This window comes from Anabrus simplex, chromosome 2, assembly GCF_040414725.1.
Source record: "Anabrus simplex isolate iqAnaSimp1 chromosome 2, ASM4041472v1, whole genome shotgun sequence".
In the NCBI taxonomy this organism is placed as follows: domain Eukaryota; kingdom Metazoa; phylum Arthropoda; class Insecta; order Orthoptera; family Tettigoniidae; genus Anabrus; species Anabrus simplex.
The window spans coordinates 1,145,731,675-1,145,752,423 of record NC_090266.1 but is presented as its reverse complement, the minus strand read 5'-3'; the positions used below and the strand labels follow the sequence as shown (position 1 = coordinate 1,145,752,423).

The following is a 20,749-nucleotide window of genomic DNA, read 5'->3' as shown; positions in this document are numbered from 1 at the left end:
TTTGGACAAGAACTATATGACTGATGCCACGTCCTCTCTATTTGCTGCAAATTCTTCCTTTCCCCAATAATGGAAATGCAACTGAAGGGGCGAAGATATCAGATGGTGGAGAAAATTTAAACTGAATCTCAGTCTGTTTTGAACACAGTGTGAGAAATTTACTTACTTGAATGCTTTGATCAAGATGACACTGCTAGAATCAATGCCTAACATCAAAACGACATTACTTTGGAGGTGATGGGGCCAATAATGTCTAAGGTTCCAAATGAACTATTGTCCGGCTCCATGGCTAAATGGTTAGCATGCTGGCCTTTGGCCACAGGGGTCCTGGGTTCAATTCCCGGCAGGGTCGGGAATTTTAACCTTAATTGGTTAATTTCGCTGGCACAGGGACTGGGTGTATGCGTCGTCTTCACCGTCATTTCATCCTCAACACAGCGTGCAGGTCGCCTGCGGGAGTCAAATCAAATGACCGGCATCTGGCGAGCCAAACTTGTCCTTGGACACTCCCGGCACTAAAAGCCATACGCCATTTCATTTTTTCAATGAACTATTTACTTTGAAGGTGATGGGGCCAATAATGTTTAAGGCACAAAATGAACTATTCACGAGATCAGTCTCGGAAATTATTAACTTGACCTCATATGTCCAGTGTTAAGAAATCTTGAATTCATTTTACCCTTTTTTTTTTACAGTCCATACTTAAAAAATAAAATTGATCACATACATACCTACATACATCTGCACTCAGTATGGTTTGTAAGGAACTACTATAATATCTGTTTTGATTCCATTCAAATGCCATATGAAACCTGCAAATTGTAACATTTGCTCATAATATATATTAAATAAATGTTTATGTTAACATAAAGAAATAAATGTGCTACTGGATTAAGGCCACTATATATATTTATTTAATAAAACCAAGATTTCCACCAAATTGCATTGTCCTTCATCACGGTATGTGAAGTTCTGCCTCCGACAGTGAGCAAGGAAATTCTTCGAAAGAACGTGGAAGTCATGACCGTACTATCCACAGCCTCTCCATTAACTGGACTCAAAGATCATTGTGGTGTGCTGTGGTGGTTGGGAGGGAAGTTACTGATTCACTGTACTCTGTCGACATTTTTCGAGTGCGTCCCGCTGTTCCATGGTAGTGTTATGCATGTATTTCTGCAGTACAGGTCTCCGTGTATTTGATAACTTGAAGCCATCGTCCCTATTGATGTTAGAACTGCATGACAAATAACATCAACAGGGAAGACAGCTTGTGGTGGAGGATAGTATTATGTGTGGTGTGTGAGTTGCAGGAGTGTTGGGGACAGCACAAACACCCAGCCCCCGGGCTATTGGTATTAACGAATGAAGGTTAAATTTTCCGACCTGGCCAGGAATCGAACCCGGGACTCTCTGAACCAAAGGCCAGTAGGCTGATCATTCAGCCAATGAGTCGGACAATAAATACCATAATTTTATTACAATAATGGCCATGTGATAAGCTATAAAGAAGTGACATTTTATATAAACAATGTGGTGAAGAAATACACACACATAACATACATATAGAATGTAAGGGGTATGGGTATAGATATTTTGTTAGTTGGTAAAGAAAAATACATGTCACAACATATGCTAGGTAGGGTTTATCTTGTCCTATTAGTTTCCCTCGCAAGCCTGGGATACAGAATATAGTATATAGTATAAAGTTATAGTTTTGTGATACTAATATTTGTACATATAATTTTTATTAACGTACCAGAAACCAATGAAATGGAGCTGTTGCCTTTTCAACACCGTTTTAAGGACCACCGAACCAAGCCGGTATTTGAACCTGTGAACTCGGACTCAGAAGGACAGCGACTCAACCAACTGAGCCACATGAAACGAAGCTATTTGTGATTATTGTTATAAATAGATGTGGTTAGTATTTTTTACAAAATTTTGTGGAGCATTTATTAAGGCGCACATTTTCCAATTTACCTAAATGCACGAGACCGGACGGAAGAACTAGCTGGAAGCTAAAGAGCTTTGCAGGGATGTTGCTTCCTTCTCTGTTTACTTTTCCAAACCAAACTCCATGACATAACAGCCCTGAAGGGCCATCGCCTACCAAGTGACCACTGTTCAGCCTGAAGGCCTGCAGATTACGAGGTGTAGTGTGGTCAGCATGACGAATCTTCTCTGCCATTATTCTTGGCTTTTTAGACCAGGGCCGCCATCTCACCGTCAGATAGCTCCTCAATTATAAGGGCGTGGGCTGAGTATACCTCGAAGCAGCCCTCAGATTCACATAAAAGTCCCTGACCTGGCCAGGAATAGAACCCCGGGCCTCCAGTAAGAGGCAGGCACGCTACCCCTTCACCGCAGGGCTGGCTGTTTACTTTTAGGTCTCCTTATTTTAGAATTTGACTTAAGGAATCCTGCATTCGATTCTTGATACTGACAGAGTTAAGAAAGGCATGGGATGGGGAAGATACAGCCTTGTTTATGGGTGCAATAGAGTTGGCCTTGAGTTTCCCGAAATCAAAATACCTACGACCTGGAAGGTAGTCACCTTCATGGGGCATACGACCAAAGTGGTTCCTTTTTTTTTTTTTAAGAAGACAAATTAAATGAAGAATCTACTTCCTCACAAACAAAGAACGATATCATCAATTTTATGAACAGTTTCAATAATCCAGCTGATTTATGTTAAGAGTACAGAAGCTATGATTTCGATTGTTGGATATAATTACATGGCAACAATCAAAACCATCAATATCTACTGAAGAGCCATCACCGTACTTGGTACGACCGGCTTTCTTTCCATATCCACCAGGCGAGTAGGCCGTGCGGTTATGGGTGCACAGCAGTGAGCTTGCATCCAGGAGATAGTGGGTTCAAACACCGCTGTCGGTAGCCCTAAAGACGATTTTCTATAGTTTCCCATTTTCACACTAGGCATTAAGGCGACACTCCAGAGATAAAAAAAAACAACAATATTTTGTCATTTTGGTGACATTTTTTATGATTGAAATTGAAAGGATTGAGTTTCTTTTTCCTCGTCACAAAAATATTCTGCTGAATTAAAAAAAATTATCGCTGTAATAATGCTTTGTTTGCCAATTGTAATTTTACATTCAAATCCCATTTTTCTCCCATAATATTCTGCCAAATGTAACAAAATTCGTATGGTATATGTATCACAGCTATTCTAAGAAACCCGCATATGGAATTTTTTATTGCAGAATGTTTCAAGTAGTAGGGATTTTTTTAAGTCCAAAATTTTAGAACATAAAAATTACACAAACCTTAGTACAATATTCTCCTTATACAAATTACATACATAAAATCTGATACATAGTGCTTTTAAAAGGAGTATTATCTACCTAATTGCGTATTTACATTAACATGTTAATTAAATTTCACGAAGAAAATAGAATTACAAATTTCAAAAGAAAAATTTATTTTGGAAAAATTATTAATTGTATATGAAAAAAATGTTCGCGATCTCTCTACTTTTATGTAGGTGACATTCCCACAAAGTTTCGTGAAAACCCATTCTTTAGGCAAAAATATCTTTCTATCTCCAGAGTGTCGTTTTAAGGCCATGGCCGCTTCCTTCCCACTCCTAGCCCTTTCCTTTCCTATCGTCTCCATAAGACCTACGGTGCGATGTAAAGCGAATTCTAAATAAAAATCTTTTCACAACCCCTTTCAAGGAAAATTTGTATCCATGCTACTGGCCTGGACTTTTACCCCACCCACTGAAATTAATGTGTGGGTATGCCACTGCATCCACTCACCATTTAAGGTACAAGGTAAGCCCGAAGAATGGTCGGATACTCAAAATACACCACCATAAATGATGCGCTTATGGCTCAAATGTACTAAAGAAAGGTAAGGGACAGGATCTAGTGTTTTAAGTAAAATCCGAATCAATAGAACATGACTTCCCACTTAAAAAATATTTCATTCATCAACAGATCAACTGCAATTGAAGCCTCGGCTGTCTTGATGAAAAGATAGAACCTTTGGAACTGACTTATCACGTCCGCTAATAACAAAATAGTTACCCGCACTTTCGATGGTGTCATTTGAGGTTCCAATCAGTCCCCGGGCATTTGACAAAATATATAGGCCTATCTATAGAACTTAGGCATGCATCCGCAATCTGTCTTGCTACTGTTAGAATTTTAAAAAAACTTTTTCATAACTTACCGAGGATGCACATAGTTTGGATTTTTTATGACAAAACGGCCCATCTTCAAAGAAAGTTACTTATATGGCACAAGATGATGAACTAATGTGCAGCTCACAATCTTGTTACAGTCTTCCCAACGCTGCAACTTAAACACAGAACATCTCTCAACCACATTACAAACCCAGGTTTCCTGGTATATTGTTGTTTCCTGGAACCGATGTGAAAAAGCTGATACGATGTTGTAAGCTTGCAACTGTTTCTGGCCGTGGCCCCCGTTATCTTGGTGGTCACGTTCTGGCCCCCTACTGAGTAATCCCTTGCTAATTGCACTTATCCTAATTTCTTGACATTTGTCAACATACGGTTATTTTCCCAATACTGAGGCCTCTACAGGGAAATATCCACGCACATCACAGTCCTACAGTAAGTGGTTTCCTTTCATTCAAGCAGTACAGATATCGAGATTTATGTATGGCCTAGAGGTCTGCATTATCTCTGATTTTTACCGGCTAGTCCCGCTCGCCTCTCTGGCTCTCGGGAGTATGCGGCCGAGCGTCCTGTGCCGCCGGTTGCCGGCTACCGATCATCAGCGACTGGCCGAGTGCGCCAAACGCTCGATCGGTCGCCAGTAACCGGCGGACTCAGTGCTAAAGCCTGGGTCACACTAGGCTGGTTGCCAGCCGCGAATTAAGGAAGCTGCTACTATCAGCGTGATGTGACCATAGAACTCGCAGCTGGCACAAGCAGCTGGCGAGTATTTGTCAGCGGCTGGCAAAGTAGGACATGTTCAACTTTGGTAGCAGGTAGCGGCTTCAGGAAGGTCACGTGATTCAACTCGCATCCGCTGGCGCCAGCTAGCAGCCCAGTCTGACCACTCCAGTTGCTCACCAGCCACGAATAAAACAACACCTGGTTCCAATTTAAACGGTACAAATGGCTGATTTGAAGTGGTCGGGGAAGGAGATAATTGATTTTTTAAATTTATTTCAAAATTATCCGTGTTTGTGGGACGTTTCGTCCAAGGAATATCTTAATAGGAATGTGAAAGAGGAAGTTTACAATAAGCTGTTACAAAACCTAAAGGATGCTGGGATGCCTGCTACTCTTGACTCAGTTAAGAAGAAGATTAAAAGTTTACGGGACACCTATAGAAAAGAACTTGCAAAGATAAATAAATCTAGAAAAAGTGGTGCTGGTGCAATCGAAGTTTACAAGCCAAAGCTTGTGTGGTTTTCAGCAGCAGAGGTATTCTAGCATGGAGCTGTCAGTGGCAGAGAATCTTCTTCTAATATGGTAAGTAGGTAAATTATGATTCCAATATGTTAATATTATTAGAGTTTTATTAGACTGTCATTAACATACACATGTTATTACATTAATTGGGTAGGGGACTTATTGTCATTTATATCTATTAATAAATGAATAAAAATCTGAAATTAATTATTAAAATAAACCCCAAAGATATTCAACGAACAGTTTATTTGCCAATTTTCAAGTTTTCGTGTTAGACAGTTTTATACTAGGGAATTGTCATCTGGTTTCATACCAATTGATGTCATCTGCCACGGAACAGATAAAGTTGTCATGAACTGATGCATGTACCATTTCCGTACCTGCTCCCCAGCGCGACCACAATTATTTGATTAATAGAAACGGTCTACCGGGGACATGAAAGTCGGTTCAATACGCCAAGCTCCTGGAATTATCACACCTGTGTTTAAGTCTTCATCATCCACTGAACCTGAAGGGAAATATGTTCTAGAAGAGGTCTGCCTGAGCCAGTTGTGGATAGCACAAGCTGATTTCACTAGAGTTTCTATTGTGTCCACGTTCAGTGGTATAGGCGTGTTAAAAACGTGAAATCTAGCTGCTAAAATGCCAAATGCATTTTCAGCAACGCGCCTTGCCCTGGATAAACAATAATTAAAGACTCTCTCTTGTACTGTTAGTCCTCTGTGTGAAAATGGTTTCAAACAATATGGTGTCAGGCAGAAGGCATCATCTGCTACACAAAGTCCTCCGTTTGGCCAATTAAGAAGATTTTTCTCAAGGGCTATCTTTAACGTAGAGTTCTTAAATACCGTGCTGTCATTAGCTCTGCCATCATGTCCAACATCTATATACCTGAAACAATAGTCCGCATCTACCATGGTAAACAAAACAATACTGTAGGTTCCTTTGTAGTTGAAAAACGATGATGTTGAATTAGGAGGCCGTTTAATTCTAATATGTTTTCCATCCAAAGCACCGCAACAGTGAGGAAAGTTCCATTTATATTCGAATCATTTTTGAATCTCATTCCACTGGCTTGTTGTGTCAGGTACCTGAAAGTAAAGTATAATACTAATGGATAATGAAAATTATACACTCAACTAGCCTGCTAATTGTAATATTTATTATGAATTTCTTTGCAGACCTACCATTAGGCATTCAAACCAGAGTGTTAAATATATTTTAAACAAAAGTCATGTTTACTTGCACTCTGATAATCCTGTGCTTAACCATAGGTCTACAAATAATTTCTCTCAATTATTTAATTGAGAAATTATTGTAGGTGTATATTGTTTTCAGGATATACCGCAGCGATCGATGTGTGAAGGTGAACGATATTCAAACAGTGACACTGTGAACATGGCTGAACAGGGAGCATCACAAGTAGTGGAATCACCTGTACAGTCTGCGTCTGCTATATCTTCGTCATCGACAAAGCGTCCATCCACAGACATGGATCCACCACAACGTGCAAAGGAGTTTAAAAGATGCAAACCGACTAGATTTGAAAGTGCAGTAAATAAATTGCAATCAATCGCAGAATTAACCACTAATGACATGGAAGACCAATATGACAAATTTGCTAAGCATATTGCATCCCAGATGCGAGAGCTCCCTCTCAGAAGTTTCATTATACTTCAAAGCAAGTTTCAAAACCTCATCACTGAAGAGAGACTCGCATCTTTAAATTTCAACAACAGTGAACCACTATCACAAAGTGTTTGCCATTACGACGTTGATGACACAAGTCTTTCAAACAGCACTTCCAATAATGAATCCGATCAAATATACTCTGAACTATCTGATAAAACATGCTTGGACGAGGAACAACCTCCACATGGTTTAGATGTTCTCTCTAAATCATTGGTTGGCATCTGCCCTTTAGAACACGATGCTTAGATGCCAATAAGAACACAAATCGCTGCCCACATTATATTAAATATTGCATTTCGTTCCAAATATTTCATTTCTCGTGTGTAATATTTCATTTATCAACATGTTTTAAATTCTAAATAATATACAATTATTTGTAGTGCATATTCTTATTTAAAAAATAGTTTTACAATACTCTTTCCATTAATATCGTTTAATGTTAGTTGTATGTATTCTAATTCTACTGTATTTTTAGTTTATGAAAAGTTAGGAGTTAATGTTAAACGCAAGCAGCGAAAAATAAATAAATAATATCAGTTAATAAAATATATTGTACAACTTTAGTTAATACCGTACTTGTAATGATGTTTGTCCATAAAAAGTGAAGATCATAATTAGAAGCTATGCTTAGCGTATCCAACAGCTATTACAATAAAAAGGAATTACCGACAGGATATTATTGTTAAAAATACTGATAACTACTTAAAGCTGAATAAAAACTTAATCATGCTTACCTTCATAAATGGTTGGAGAACTTCAAAAATAGCAGCAAGAACTTCAGGTAAAAACACAGAGATTGAATTGTGCGGCACTCTAAACAATAAAGCCAGAGATCTAAAACTATCTCCAGTTCCGAGATACCGTAAGGTAATTTCCAGTTTTATTTTACATGGAATCGCCTCTCTCATTTTAGTACCTTGTTTTTTAATCAGCGGTTCTACTAATTCCAGCAACTCTTGGAATTTAGAAGGAGACATTCGTAAAACATTTCTGTATGTTTCTGGGTCCTCTTCTTTTAACTCCTGGAAAAGTCTTGAAGATGCTCCTAACTCTTCCCTTCTTTGAATCCAAGGTCTACTCCACCATCGTCTCTCCTTGCGGTGACGAAGCATTTCCAAACAAAGCTCCGTCACAGCCATCCTTAATAACCTCCTAATTTCTCGTTTACGTGGACCCACAGACGACATGCTGACTAGAACTAAAAAGCCGCTGCTTGCTGGGTGTGTGTGACCGGGTTGCCAGCCGCTGCTTGCTGGTGCTACTGCCAGCCGCTGGTGATCAGCGGCTGGCAACCAGCATAGTGTGACCCAGGCTTAACCAGCCAGCGAGCTGCGCTTCGCCGGACTTGAGAGTATAGGCCACTACTTTACATTAACCCTCACCTATTTATTTTACAAATGTCTGTCATTTTTTACTATTTCTATAACCTAAATATTACAATTGTATGTTACATTTGAAGTGTGTTAATATGTTGCAGACTATTGGATTTTCGTCTTTGAGGTGATCATATATTCCAATAATTGTAACTTTATGAACTGTAATGTCTTCGTATAGTATTTTGTTCCGTTCGTTAGATGAACGGGGACACAGTAATAGTGGGCTTTGTGTAGCCTATCTCCAGACTCGGCCACATATACACTGTACTAATATCAAATGCAGGATTGTTTTTAAACATACTCATCAATTTTCTTTTAACAAGCGTTAATTTATAAACAAATTATGACCTGTAAATAAAGTTACATGTGAATCATAACTATACAATTCGTTTTTCATCATTAGTGCTGCCTGATGCACTGGAGTCATTTGTGTTCCTGAAGCTACTACTAGCCTACAGCTGGCGGTTTCCGCTTCTTCCTGTGAAGTAAATGAAAGTGGAATCATACATTTATAGAGTTTGAGGAATGTTTCCTTTCTTGTGATTACGTGGTATATTCAGAATACTTACGAAATTGTGATGGATCAATAAGAGCGGGACTAGCCTTGTCTGATTCAAAGCACGATCTTTTCCTGGACAGCATGTGACCGGCCTGGCTAAAATTTCTCTCGCTGGCAGCACTAGTGACAGGAATGCAGAGAACTCTTCTAGCTACTACCGACAGCCTTGGAAATAACTCCGCATGTGTTTTCCACCACTTCAGAGTTTGTCCTTCGACATAGCTACAGTCGGATTTGGAGAGCGAGAGATACCTGACGAGATCATTAGTAGTATCTGTGTGTCCATCTTCGTCGTCCTCATCCGAACTCCAGTCCACCTTGGATTTTTTCATGGGAAGAACTTGGTCACTGTTTGCTTGAATGGGCTCTAGAAATGAACAGACATCCGTAATGCATTGCTGTCACCTTTAAATATGTATAAAACTTAGTTAGGATTACTGGTTACTAAAAGCTATATTTCGAGTGAATTCCTATATATATCGCAAAAAATTACATCAAAACGCACTGTAGAATTTTTAGGCTGCGAAACCCTTCCCAAATATTGTACATTTTAGACGGCATGATTGTTGATCTAACGAAAGGTGGAAGATTAGACAAACATTCGTTTACTAATTTGTTTCAGTGATTCGACCTTACCATTTACAGGCAGTTCCGAGCACAATAGTCGAACTTCAGCATACGTGACTTGCTTTTCTTCTGCTGTGACTTTCTTCGAATGACGTCGTGATGGCCATAGAACCGTGGCAACGTAATGGATAGCCTCCAATTTGCACTTCTCTCTGATGAAGTATGCTGCTATCGTTTTTATTTTCGTCATGCACTGAAAAGGATAAACAATATATACATAATTAAATTCCGATAATTCAACAGGTTTATAAACGATCGTAACTTATAAAAATATTTCTTACATCGTTGTCACTCTCTTCTGGTTCACAATGATGTAACAGACGCGTGTACCAAGGCAGCACACGTTCCAGCGTTGTTACTTTTTCACTTTCCAAATCCAAACTCGCTTCTTTAAAGGGGGTTAGAAAAGCGATAACTTCTCGTACGCACTCTTCATGAAAAGTTTCTAAGAGTTTCGATTGCCCGCGGTATTCTAGTAGATCTCGAATATCGTCGATTTGACTTATGATGGAATTGAGCATTAACAGTATACTGTTCCACCGCGTTCCAGCTTCTTGCTTCACAGAATGTTGCAGACGCCCCGAGTGACCCGATCTCTTCAAATAGCTTACTATAGCTCTCGCTGATAGCAGACACGACAAGATTTTAGGAGCTTTGTTTTCTAAAAACATCTCTTGAAATGTGTGACGAAACGCAGTCATTAGGCAGTGATCAAAGCAAGTCAAACGGTGGTAAGATTCAAGTGCCTTCTTCATATTAGCTCCTTGGTCGGTGACAAAGTAACATTTTGTAAGATCATTCTTGTTACTGTAATTGCTAACTCAAGCAGCCGCTCTTCGATTTCGTGCCGAATGTTCTCTCCTGTCTTAGGTATGTCCGGAAACTCAGTTGTTAGCAATACAAGCGTTTCTAGCTGCCACTCATCGTTGACATAATGCGATGTCACAGTCAAAGTATTTCTCTTCTTGTAGTTATCAGACCACAGATCAGCGTCTAAAACGCACATTTTGTTCTTTAGGGCACATATTAGGTTGGGCACCATTGTCGCCCGTATTTTGTCGGCCTTTTCTTTAACATGCCGCGATAGAGTGGTAGGGTGTGGAAGAAAATCTTCTATATTAACTTTGCCATAAGTGGCGCCAACATTGATGAGCTCCTGCGAATAGTTCTTGAAGCCAATCTTACTACAAGTATTTAACGGTAGCAAATCTATTCCACTCATATCGACCAACTTATCAACACCAACTTTCTTTATGCTGCTTGGTACTGCACGTGTTTGGTGGAATTCTGATCCGCAGTTACTTTTGCAGTGCCGAATCATACCTGTTGTGCTTGACTGGTAAGAAAGTATAGTATCACATGTGGTACACTGCACGAACCCAGAAGAAGCCTGCGTGGCAGGATCCACTACAAGTGCAAACGATTTCCAAGCTTCACTCTTCGCCTCCTCTTCCGACATACCATTCTTCTTGAGGACTAACGAGCCGCTCCTAATTCTCTCCAGAATACTTCTCTTCGTTTCTTGAATGCAGCGTTTACGACCTATATTTGGTTGATCCATAACGCTGTCTGCACTGTTCAAAGCCCAGTCACCAACTGATTTTACATACGATTTCTAATGCAAATCCGCACTGTTGAGCACGCGGCGGGTTTACTGTCACCGGCCGGGATTATGATTACGCTCGAGCGCCCGGCAGTGCTCGAGAGATCATCACCGAGAGGTGGAGGACGACCGGCCACATGGTCCATTAGACGACCACAGCCTTATCGCAGCGTGGGCTTTTCCCAGCCGTCGAGCAGCGGCACGAACTGGGCAATGCTCGAGCGGTTGTTTTCTTCCAAATGCAGAGCTCTAGTGTGGCCCTACTGAGCCTTGTTAGTAGATTCTTTGCCGCTACGTTAATTTAACATTTCGGCGTAAGTTTTTAAGTTGTTTGTACCAAGCGTAAAACAACGGCTGATCCATGCTCTAGTTCCCAGAAGCATTTTGGTGGGGCCCCCCCTCCTACACCAGTGATTCTCATGGTGAAAATATGGTCCATCGTTGATGTTCCAGGTCTGAAACCAGCTTGGTACTCCCCTATAATTCTTTCTGCTCTATTACTAACTCTCTTTGTTATGGCTGTAGAGAGGATTTTGTACACTATACCCAGTAAGGATATACCTTGATAATTCTTGCATTGCATGCATGACCCCTTCTTATGTATAGGGCATATATTTGCTAGTATCTAGTCCTCCGGCATTTTACCTGTTTCCTATACCTTTTTAATTATTTCATATATTCTCCTTGCCAATACTTCTCCATGTTTTACCATTTCTGCTGTTATGCTGTTATGAGGTCATTCGCCGGGGCTTTACTGTTTTTCAATTGTTTTATAATTTCTCTTATTTCTTCAATCGATGGTGATCCCATAATTATCATCTTCATCCTCATCTACATTCTCATCATTCCTCTCTTCCCCCTCACACTCATCTCCATATTTCCCTTCCCCATCTCTCTCCAAAGTTTCCCTACTACCTGATCCTTCTCTTTCTTCATTTATTGGTCTGACAGAAAGTAATGTTTGAAAATGTTTTGCCCTTTATTCCAGAATTTGTTCTTTCCCAAAAATCAGTCTATCTATCTCATCCTTAAGCGTATTCACTCTAGGATGATATCCCTTCTTTATTTGTCCAACACCTTGGAAGAATTTTCTGCCTTGTTTGTTTTCAAAATTCTTCTGCATTTCATCCACTCTCTCCCTTTTGTGTTCCTTATCAACATCTTTGCTATTCTCCATTTCTCCTTAAAAACTGCCATATTATTTCAAGTGGGTCTCTGTAGCCTTCTTAGTCAGGCCAGATTTCTCTCTTCCAGAACCTTACCCAGTTCTTCGTCATACATTTTATTTCTATTCTGTTTCCTTCTCTCTCCAAGTTCTTCATGCGCTGTTGTATTTACTGCTAGCTTGGTTTTTCCCACATTGTATTGATGTCAAGATCTCTGGTTTTTTTCCATCTGTAGTTTTCTTTGCAGCCGGTCTCTATACTCTTCCTCCTTCTTCTCATCCCTTAACAGTTCTACATTATAGACCTTGCTCTGCTCAGCTCTGTCCCTGAGTATAATTGCCAGTCTTTCTTGGAACTTGATCCTCACCAGTATGTAATCTGAATCACTGTCTGCACAACGCATGCTTCTCATATCCATTATATTGGAGGCATGTCGTGCATCTATCAGCACGTGTTGTCTCTGGATCTTTGTCAGACCATCCGGTGATATCCATGTCTCTTTATGGATCTTCTTATGGGGAAAACATGTGCTCTTAATCACTAGCTCCTTGCTAAAGGCAAAATCAATCAATTTCCATCTGTTCTCATTGGATTCTTGGTGTTTAATGTGATATCCTGACACTGGGTAGTTTTCTTTCTCTTTGCCTACTTTGGCATTCTAATCCCCTAGGACAACTTTAACTTAATACTTGGGCAATTTGTCACATACTTGCTCCATTTTTTTTTTTTCATACAACTGTTCTTTCTCTTCCTCTTCGGCATCCTCTGTTAGGGCACAAACACTAATTAGTGATATGTTGGCAATCTCCCTTTCAATATTAACTGGCATAGTCTGGGGCTTATTGCTTCATATTCAATCATATTATGACTGACCGATTTCTTGACCATAAACCCTGTTCCTATTCTATTTTCTTTCTCCCCACTACTGAACAAAATGTAGTGCTGTAAATCTGCCACCTCAATTGTATTCCATCTTATCTCCTGCAATGCTGCCACATCTATCTGATATTTAAGTAATTCCTCCTCCAATTTTCTACTAGCCCCAGCCTGAAAGATACTTCTCACATTCCATGGGGTGATATGAATAAACATGAGTATTTACTCAACATTTCTGAGTATATACTCCACTACATGAGAATAAAGTTCATGAGAATGTACTCACTGACTGAGTATATACTCGTGTCATGGAAGTGGTGTAGTATAAACTCACAATTGTAACAGTCTGAGAGTAAATTCAAATTTGTGGTATGAATAAAAGAGAGTGCATTCTCAGATGGATGAGTATAAACTAAGTCTGTTTAGAGTAGGGCTGCTATGTGTCTCAAGTATGAGCATTTACTGATTTATTGCTCTCAAAAGCATTATGTAAATGGCTGAGTTTATTAATAATGTGGGAACTGTTTCCGGGAGGGACATGGGCATGTGAATTCTAAGAATCTTAAGTCTATATCATTTTTCAAAATTGAATTTATTTGTACAAAGAAAACAACAGGTGCTATTTAGAATATAGTTAAATTAAATGCATTTTTAAGACTATTAGGTCACCCTGGATTTCAATGTGGCAATTCTGGCAGCTGAAGCCTTTCTGCCATATATTGAGAAAATAACTGACAGAATAGGGAGGCTACTGGAGTCCCATGGGGTTAAAACCATATACAGGCCGACGAAGAAAATCCAGAAATTGCTTTTAGGCCTGCTAAAGACAAGCGCCATCTTCTCTCCACAAGATCTACAAGATCTCTCTCTACAAGATCCCGTGCAGCTGTGGCCAGGTATACATAGGCACTACCAAACGCAGCATCGCCACACGATTGAAGGAGCATAACAGACATAGCCGGCTGGGACAAGCAGATAGATCATCCATCGCTGAACACTCGCTGCTAGCAGGCCATGATATACAGTACAGCAACACCAAAGTACTGTCAACTACTGTGTCTTATCATGCCCGGCTACAGAGGGAAGCCATAGAAATCCTGAAGCACACCAACAGCTTCAACCATAATGAGGAATCTGAACGGGTAAACAAAGCCTGGTTTCCAGTCCTGGAAGCTTTAAATTCTGGAGGACACGATAGCCACGGCAGATTGAAAAATGCAACGGGTGATCAGTTGCCTGTCTCCGCTAAGGCAGGTCGATGTACACCGGGCTCCCTAACGCTTCAAACATTGGCCGAAGAACAGCCAATCAGGGACCCCCACCACCACCACCACCACCACCACCACCATCATCATGGCGGACCAATAAGCGAGCAGCGTACCATATCCTACACCATATGAGGAGGTGGAATTACAACACCACTTCATTCCAATGAGAGTTTCGCTGCTAATGAAGTCAGTCGGAACCCTTGAAAATGCCGAACGCAGTCTTCGGTGAAACGTTGGGACATTGTCACTCCTGGACTACGGCCTGCATGCCCGGAAAATGCTGACGTGAAGTTTAAACTAGGTTTACTTTAATCTGGTTTAAGTCTGAGTTTAAACTAACATTCATTTTCCCCACATTGGTTTAAACTTTGTACTAAGTTTAAACTTAGTTCAAAGTTAACCCTTCTATATTGTAGGTTTAAACTGCTGTTTATATTCAGCCTTCTTGACATTTTATTAATGTATCTGTTATTTTCCTAGTAGAATGGTTAATTTTGACTACCAGTATCGCAGTACTTAAATAGAAAACGTACTAAAATTAGAACGTAGTATTAACATTAGAAAATGGAAGAATTTATTGAAGTATTTGATTAAATAGGAAATAATTCTGATGTGCAACTGAGGTCAAGAAGCTGCATTCCAACAAAAGTTTACAAGTCTGCAAATTGGATGTAAGGGAGTTTTTTAACAGATTTATAACTAATAAGCGAACAGCAAGGATTGTCTTGTATCAAAGAAGGATTCGTTTAAAATGTCAACTGCACGAAATAATGCTATTCCGCTAGAAGCAATGATTGTGGTTGCATTAAGATATTATGCAGCAGGCATTTTCTCATTAACAACGGGGACCACAGACCTTAAATTGCAGTCTCCTTATAATTTTATATAAAATACTGTTGGTGGCATGAATAGTGTAAACTGAAGCATGAAAATATTCGTACATAAGTGGTGTAATACGTTCGCTCTCCGTGTGATGTCTGATGTCTGTGGTCGTTAAAGCGTTAAGTCAGCATCGTCCAAAACCGTAATTAGACGGTTCGAATCCAGGTGGTCGAAAGTACTTTTACCATCAGAATGTTGGCCAGCATGGTAGGTGAGGGGCTGGTATACAATTTCTAATGGCCAGATTGCGTGCCAAAAGCCTGGATTCAATCCCGAACCTCTCTGCCGTGTTTATATGGAATGGGGGCATCGAAGCTGTTGATGGTGATTCGTCCATCGGATGGCGACAGTAAGCCCTGAGTAGAGCCCTTTGTGCTATTCGGATAGCAGTAGGCTATGTCGACACCGGGGTTTATCCGCCCCATTCCTAATAATAATACTGTTTCTACGTCCTACCAACTACTTTTGACCGCTTTCAGAGACACCGAGGTGACGGGACTTTGTCCCACATGAGTTCTTTTACGAGCCAGTAAATCTACCGATTGAGGCTGACGTATTAGAGCACCTTCAAATACCACCGTACTCAGCCAGGATCGAACCTACCAAGTTGGGTTCAGAAGGCCAGCGCCTCAACCGTCTGAGCCACTCAGTACGGCGCCCCTTCATACTATCATATTTTGCTATGGGCTTTACGTCGCACCGACACAGATAGGTCTTATGGCGACGATGGGAGAGGAAAGGCCTAGGAGTTGGAAGGAAGCGGCCGTGGCCTTAATTAAGGTACAGCCCCAGCATTTGCCTGGTGTGAAAATGGGAAACCACGGAAAACCATCTTCAGGGCTGCCGATAGTGGGATTCGAACCTACTATCTCCCGGATGCAAGCTCACAGCCGCGCGCCTCTACACGCACGGCCATACTATCATATATTATATATTGTACTTAAATATTTATGGAATCATAAAAATAATAAAGTGTTTCATGATTCCTAGTAAATTAGTAATAAAAAAATTATAGTTAAGAATGTTTCATCCCAAATATTGCCAGCATATCAGCAATATAAATATTAATGCTTAGGAAGAGGAGTATTATGCATACAGTATAGACCGCGCACCTTTTAGCGATATTTCTTTGTACGGGGTGAGGAGTAAGATAGGAGCACTCCCGGTTCCGGTAATACTGCCAACTGAATGGGAGTGAAATCTGAATTGAATCGATAATATGATCGATCGATATGAATTTTCCAAACCTTTATTATCTTACGCCAACAACTGTGTTATACACACATTTTATATAACATTTCTCGATGTGAATCTTGTTCCCAGTATGAATTCTATACTTTGGCTTTGCTGTGTAAACAACAACAATACTAGTACGTAAAGTGTATGCCAGATGTCGCACAGCGATGCACAAGCGATTCATAGTTTGTGTTTCAAAGGTTACCAATACCAATCTCGAAGATACCAGAAGTCGACCTATTCAGCACTAGGGCAAGACCAAGACCAACTACAATTACATCAGACCCTAATGCAGAAAAAACATGGCGGACATCGGCGTGCGATATGAGAGGTTGAGGGAAAGGTTATGCATGTTTATTCCGAGTCACCTAAAGAAAATATCACAAGTCGTGCCTCATGTAATGCAACTCACTAACTCAAAATATGAATAATTAAACACCATAAGTAGCGTTATCGCGTATTGTAAGTCTAAATGAAATTTCAGAGGGGAAAAAACGAAGGGAGAATTATTGTATCAACGTCAGGTTGAAACACAGAGTATAAAAATATTTCACATATCAATCTCCGGTCAGCAAATATGATGTATAGATGTCAACAAAGTACATTATAACCTTACATAAAATACTATGTAACACCACCATTAACCACCGCCCATTATGTAAAACACGCAAACAAATAAGTTGTTTGTTCTTAAAGAGCTGATTTATTCTAACAATATCGCTGGCGATTAGGTTAATGTTGATTCTCGTGTTCTTCTCTGAAAGTATTTTCTTCATTTTTAGTTTCGTATGCAATATGTTTATAGTGTAATGTGCTGTGTGCCTGGATGTAAGTAAGAACTTCAGTGTTCCCGTTTCCAGAAGACTTAGTATTACGGCAAAATTGGGTTAAGAGCATTCGTAAGGAAAACTTCGATCCGAATCATAGGACTAATAATGTTGTGTAAGATAATCATTTTTGAAATCAAATGTATTGTCAGGGAAGATATTGTTTACCCATAGAAAGTGGTGTTCTCATTCGAGTGCCGCGCAAACTTCCGAAGTTGAAACTAATAATGCCTATCCTAGCATTTACACTATCAGCCAACGTACCTTACTACAAAGAAAATTAAATCAGTCCCAGAAAGATCCGGAAAATCATGACCAAGATTTATGATTTAGAGACTAAATTAATCTTAAACGGTGGTGCAACAATGATGTAACTTAATTAATTTTCAATGTTTTACAGTGAACATGCGTAAACTAAACCTAACCCCATTTTCCGTGAGTTAACGTGAGGATTAAGTTATTTTTTATATAGAATACAATTATGCCATCAATTCTGATTAGTTTTAAGGTGACGAGTGCTTTAGAAGGTCAAGTTTATCATACAAATATCGCTTGTACCTACTCAACAATACAGGTGGATTTTGGAGGGTTGAAATTTTGTTGGGGAAATTTGTTTGCGTGTTTTACATAATGGGCTGTGGTTAATGGTGGTGTTACATAGTATTTCATGTAAGGTTAATAATGTACCTTGTTGACATCTATACATCGTATTTGCTGACCGGAGATTCATATGTGAAATATTTTTATACTCTGTGTTTCAACCTGACGTTGATACAATAATTCTCCCTTCGTTTTTTCCCCTCTGAAATTTCATTTAGACTTACAATATGCGATAACACTACTTATGGTGTTTAATTATTCATATTTTGAGTTAGTGAGTTGCATTACATGAGGTTCGACTTGTGATATTTTCTTTAGGTGACTCGGAATAAACATGCATAACCTTTCCCTCAACCTCTCATATCGCACGCTGATGTCCGCCATATTTTTTCTGCATTAGGGTCTGATGTAATTGTAGTTGGTCTTGACTAGGGTGTCCATGTGTTGCTAAAAGGTGCGCGTACGGTACTACATACCGCGAACTAGGTTATGTTATAAACGAGTATGGAATCAAGTAATACATCTCCAAATAATACATCCTCACTGGTCTGTCTGCTGGATCCGAGGTTTGCGAGATTGATCCTGGCCGCGGGCGATGGATTTTAATATGAGATAAATCTCGAGCATGCTTGGAATTTGTTTACTTGAAATTCACATAAGTTAAATGTTGATTTTCTGAGGAAAGGAATATTGCTAAAGGACCAGGATTTTAATATTTAAACGTTCCCGTGTGTTCCGTAAGACAACACAGACATAAAAACACGTATTAGGCCCACGGTTGGCCTACTTGTTTATGGTAAAGCATGTTAGAGAATAATAAGAAATAAAAGTGCTCTCCAAGAAATTGTAGACAACAATGGGTAAAATTATACGACACAACACTTCGCACAAATGTAAACTATTTATTTATCAGCAGAGCCAATGCCCCGCTGAATTTCTACTTTATTCACTACGTACGATAGCATTAAATCGCCACAAACAGCTGATATTAATTCTTCTTCTTCTTCGTTGTTTGTTCTTGGACTCTGCACAGCGCACTACGTCCAGTCACTGGGTTGTAGTGATGGGTAGCTCGTGAATGAGTCGTTCAAAATGAACGCTTCACTCCCATGAAGTGTGAACTAACCACTAAATTTCAATGAACTGGTAGTTCAAACACTTCACAGTTCTCACACTTCACATCATTCACAGTTCAAAAACTTCATATCATTCACAACTCATTCGATTTGTCTGTCGCTCGCTCACTCTCTCTCTTCCCTCCTCTGAGTCTAGCTACGTCATTCATTTCGTCCTTTACTCCCAGTCACATCCTACCTGTCAACTGTGTTATTACCCCATTAAAGATATATAGCCTACGAAGACACTCACAATCCGACAGGGTGAGCACAGCAGACACGCAAATAAAATGCTTGCGTTGTTTAATCTGGAAGTAAAACGTGCGCTGAATCCACAGCCGAAAGAAGATCTTCCTTGCGGTAGTGTTCATCTCATACACAACACTTAATTAATTAAGCAAAACTGCACTTGGGGAATAGGCTAATTAAATAATACACTGACTGACAGAGCAAATGCAACACCAAGAAGGAGTGGTCAGAACTTTATGCCAATTGCAGGGTAGACTGACGTCACTGAGGTATGCTCATGATGTGAAATGCGCCGCTGTGCTGCGCACGTAGCGAACGATAAATGGGACACGGCGTTGGCGAATGGCCCACTTCGTACCGTGATTTCTCAGCCGACAGTCATTGTAGAACGTGTTGTCGTGTGCTACAGGACACGTGTATAGCTAAGAATGCCAGGCCGCCGTCAACGGAGGCATTTCTAGCAGACAGACGACTTTACGAGGGGTATGGTGATCGGGCTGAGAAGGTCAGGTTGGTCGCTTCGTCAAATCGCAGCCGATACCCATAGGGATGTGTCCACGGTGCAGCGCCTGTGGCGAAGATGGTTGGCGCAGAGACATGTGGCACGTGCGAGGGGTCCAGGCGCAGCCCGAGTGACGTCAGCACGCGAGGATCGGCGCATCCGCCGCCAAGCGGTGGCAGCCCCGCACGCCACGTCAACCGCCATTCTTCAGCATGTGCAAGACATAGACACCCTGGCTGTTCCAATATCGACCAGAACAATTTCCCGTCGATTGGTTGAAGGAGGCCTGCACTCCCGGCGTCCGCTCAGAAGACTACCATTGACTCCACAGCATAGACGTGCACGCCTGGCATGGTGCCGGGCTAGAGCGACTTGGATGAGGGAATGGCGGAACGTCGTGTTCTCCGATGAGTCACGCTTCTGTTCTGTCAGTGATAGTCACCGCAGACGAGTGTGGTGTCGGCGTGGAGAAAGGTCAAATCCGGCAGTAACTGTGGAGCGCCCTACCGCTAGACAACGCGGCATCATGGTTTGGGGCGCTATTGCGTATGATTCCACGTCACCTCTAGTGCGTATTCAAGGCACGTTAAATGCCCACCACTACGTGCAGCATGTGCTGCGGCCGGTGGCACTCCCGTACCTTCAGGGGCTGCCCAATGCTCTGTTTCAGCAGGATAATGCCCGCCCACACACTGCTCGCATCTCCCAACAGGCTCTACGAGGTGTACAGATGCTTCCGTGGCCAGCGTACTCTT

The 20,749-nt window shown here is 40.7% G+C and overlaps 1 pseudogene; it reads right to left on the bottom strand.

Moving 5' to 3' along the window:
* Nucleotides 1–5,697: 5,697 nt before the first annotated feature.
* Nucleotides 5,698–8,295, bottom strand: LOC136863812 (uncharacterized; annotated as a pseudogene).
* Between the last annotated feature and the right edge of the window lie 12,454 nt (nt 8,296–20,749).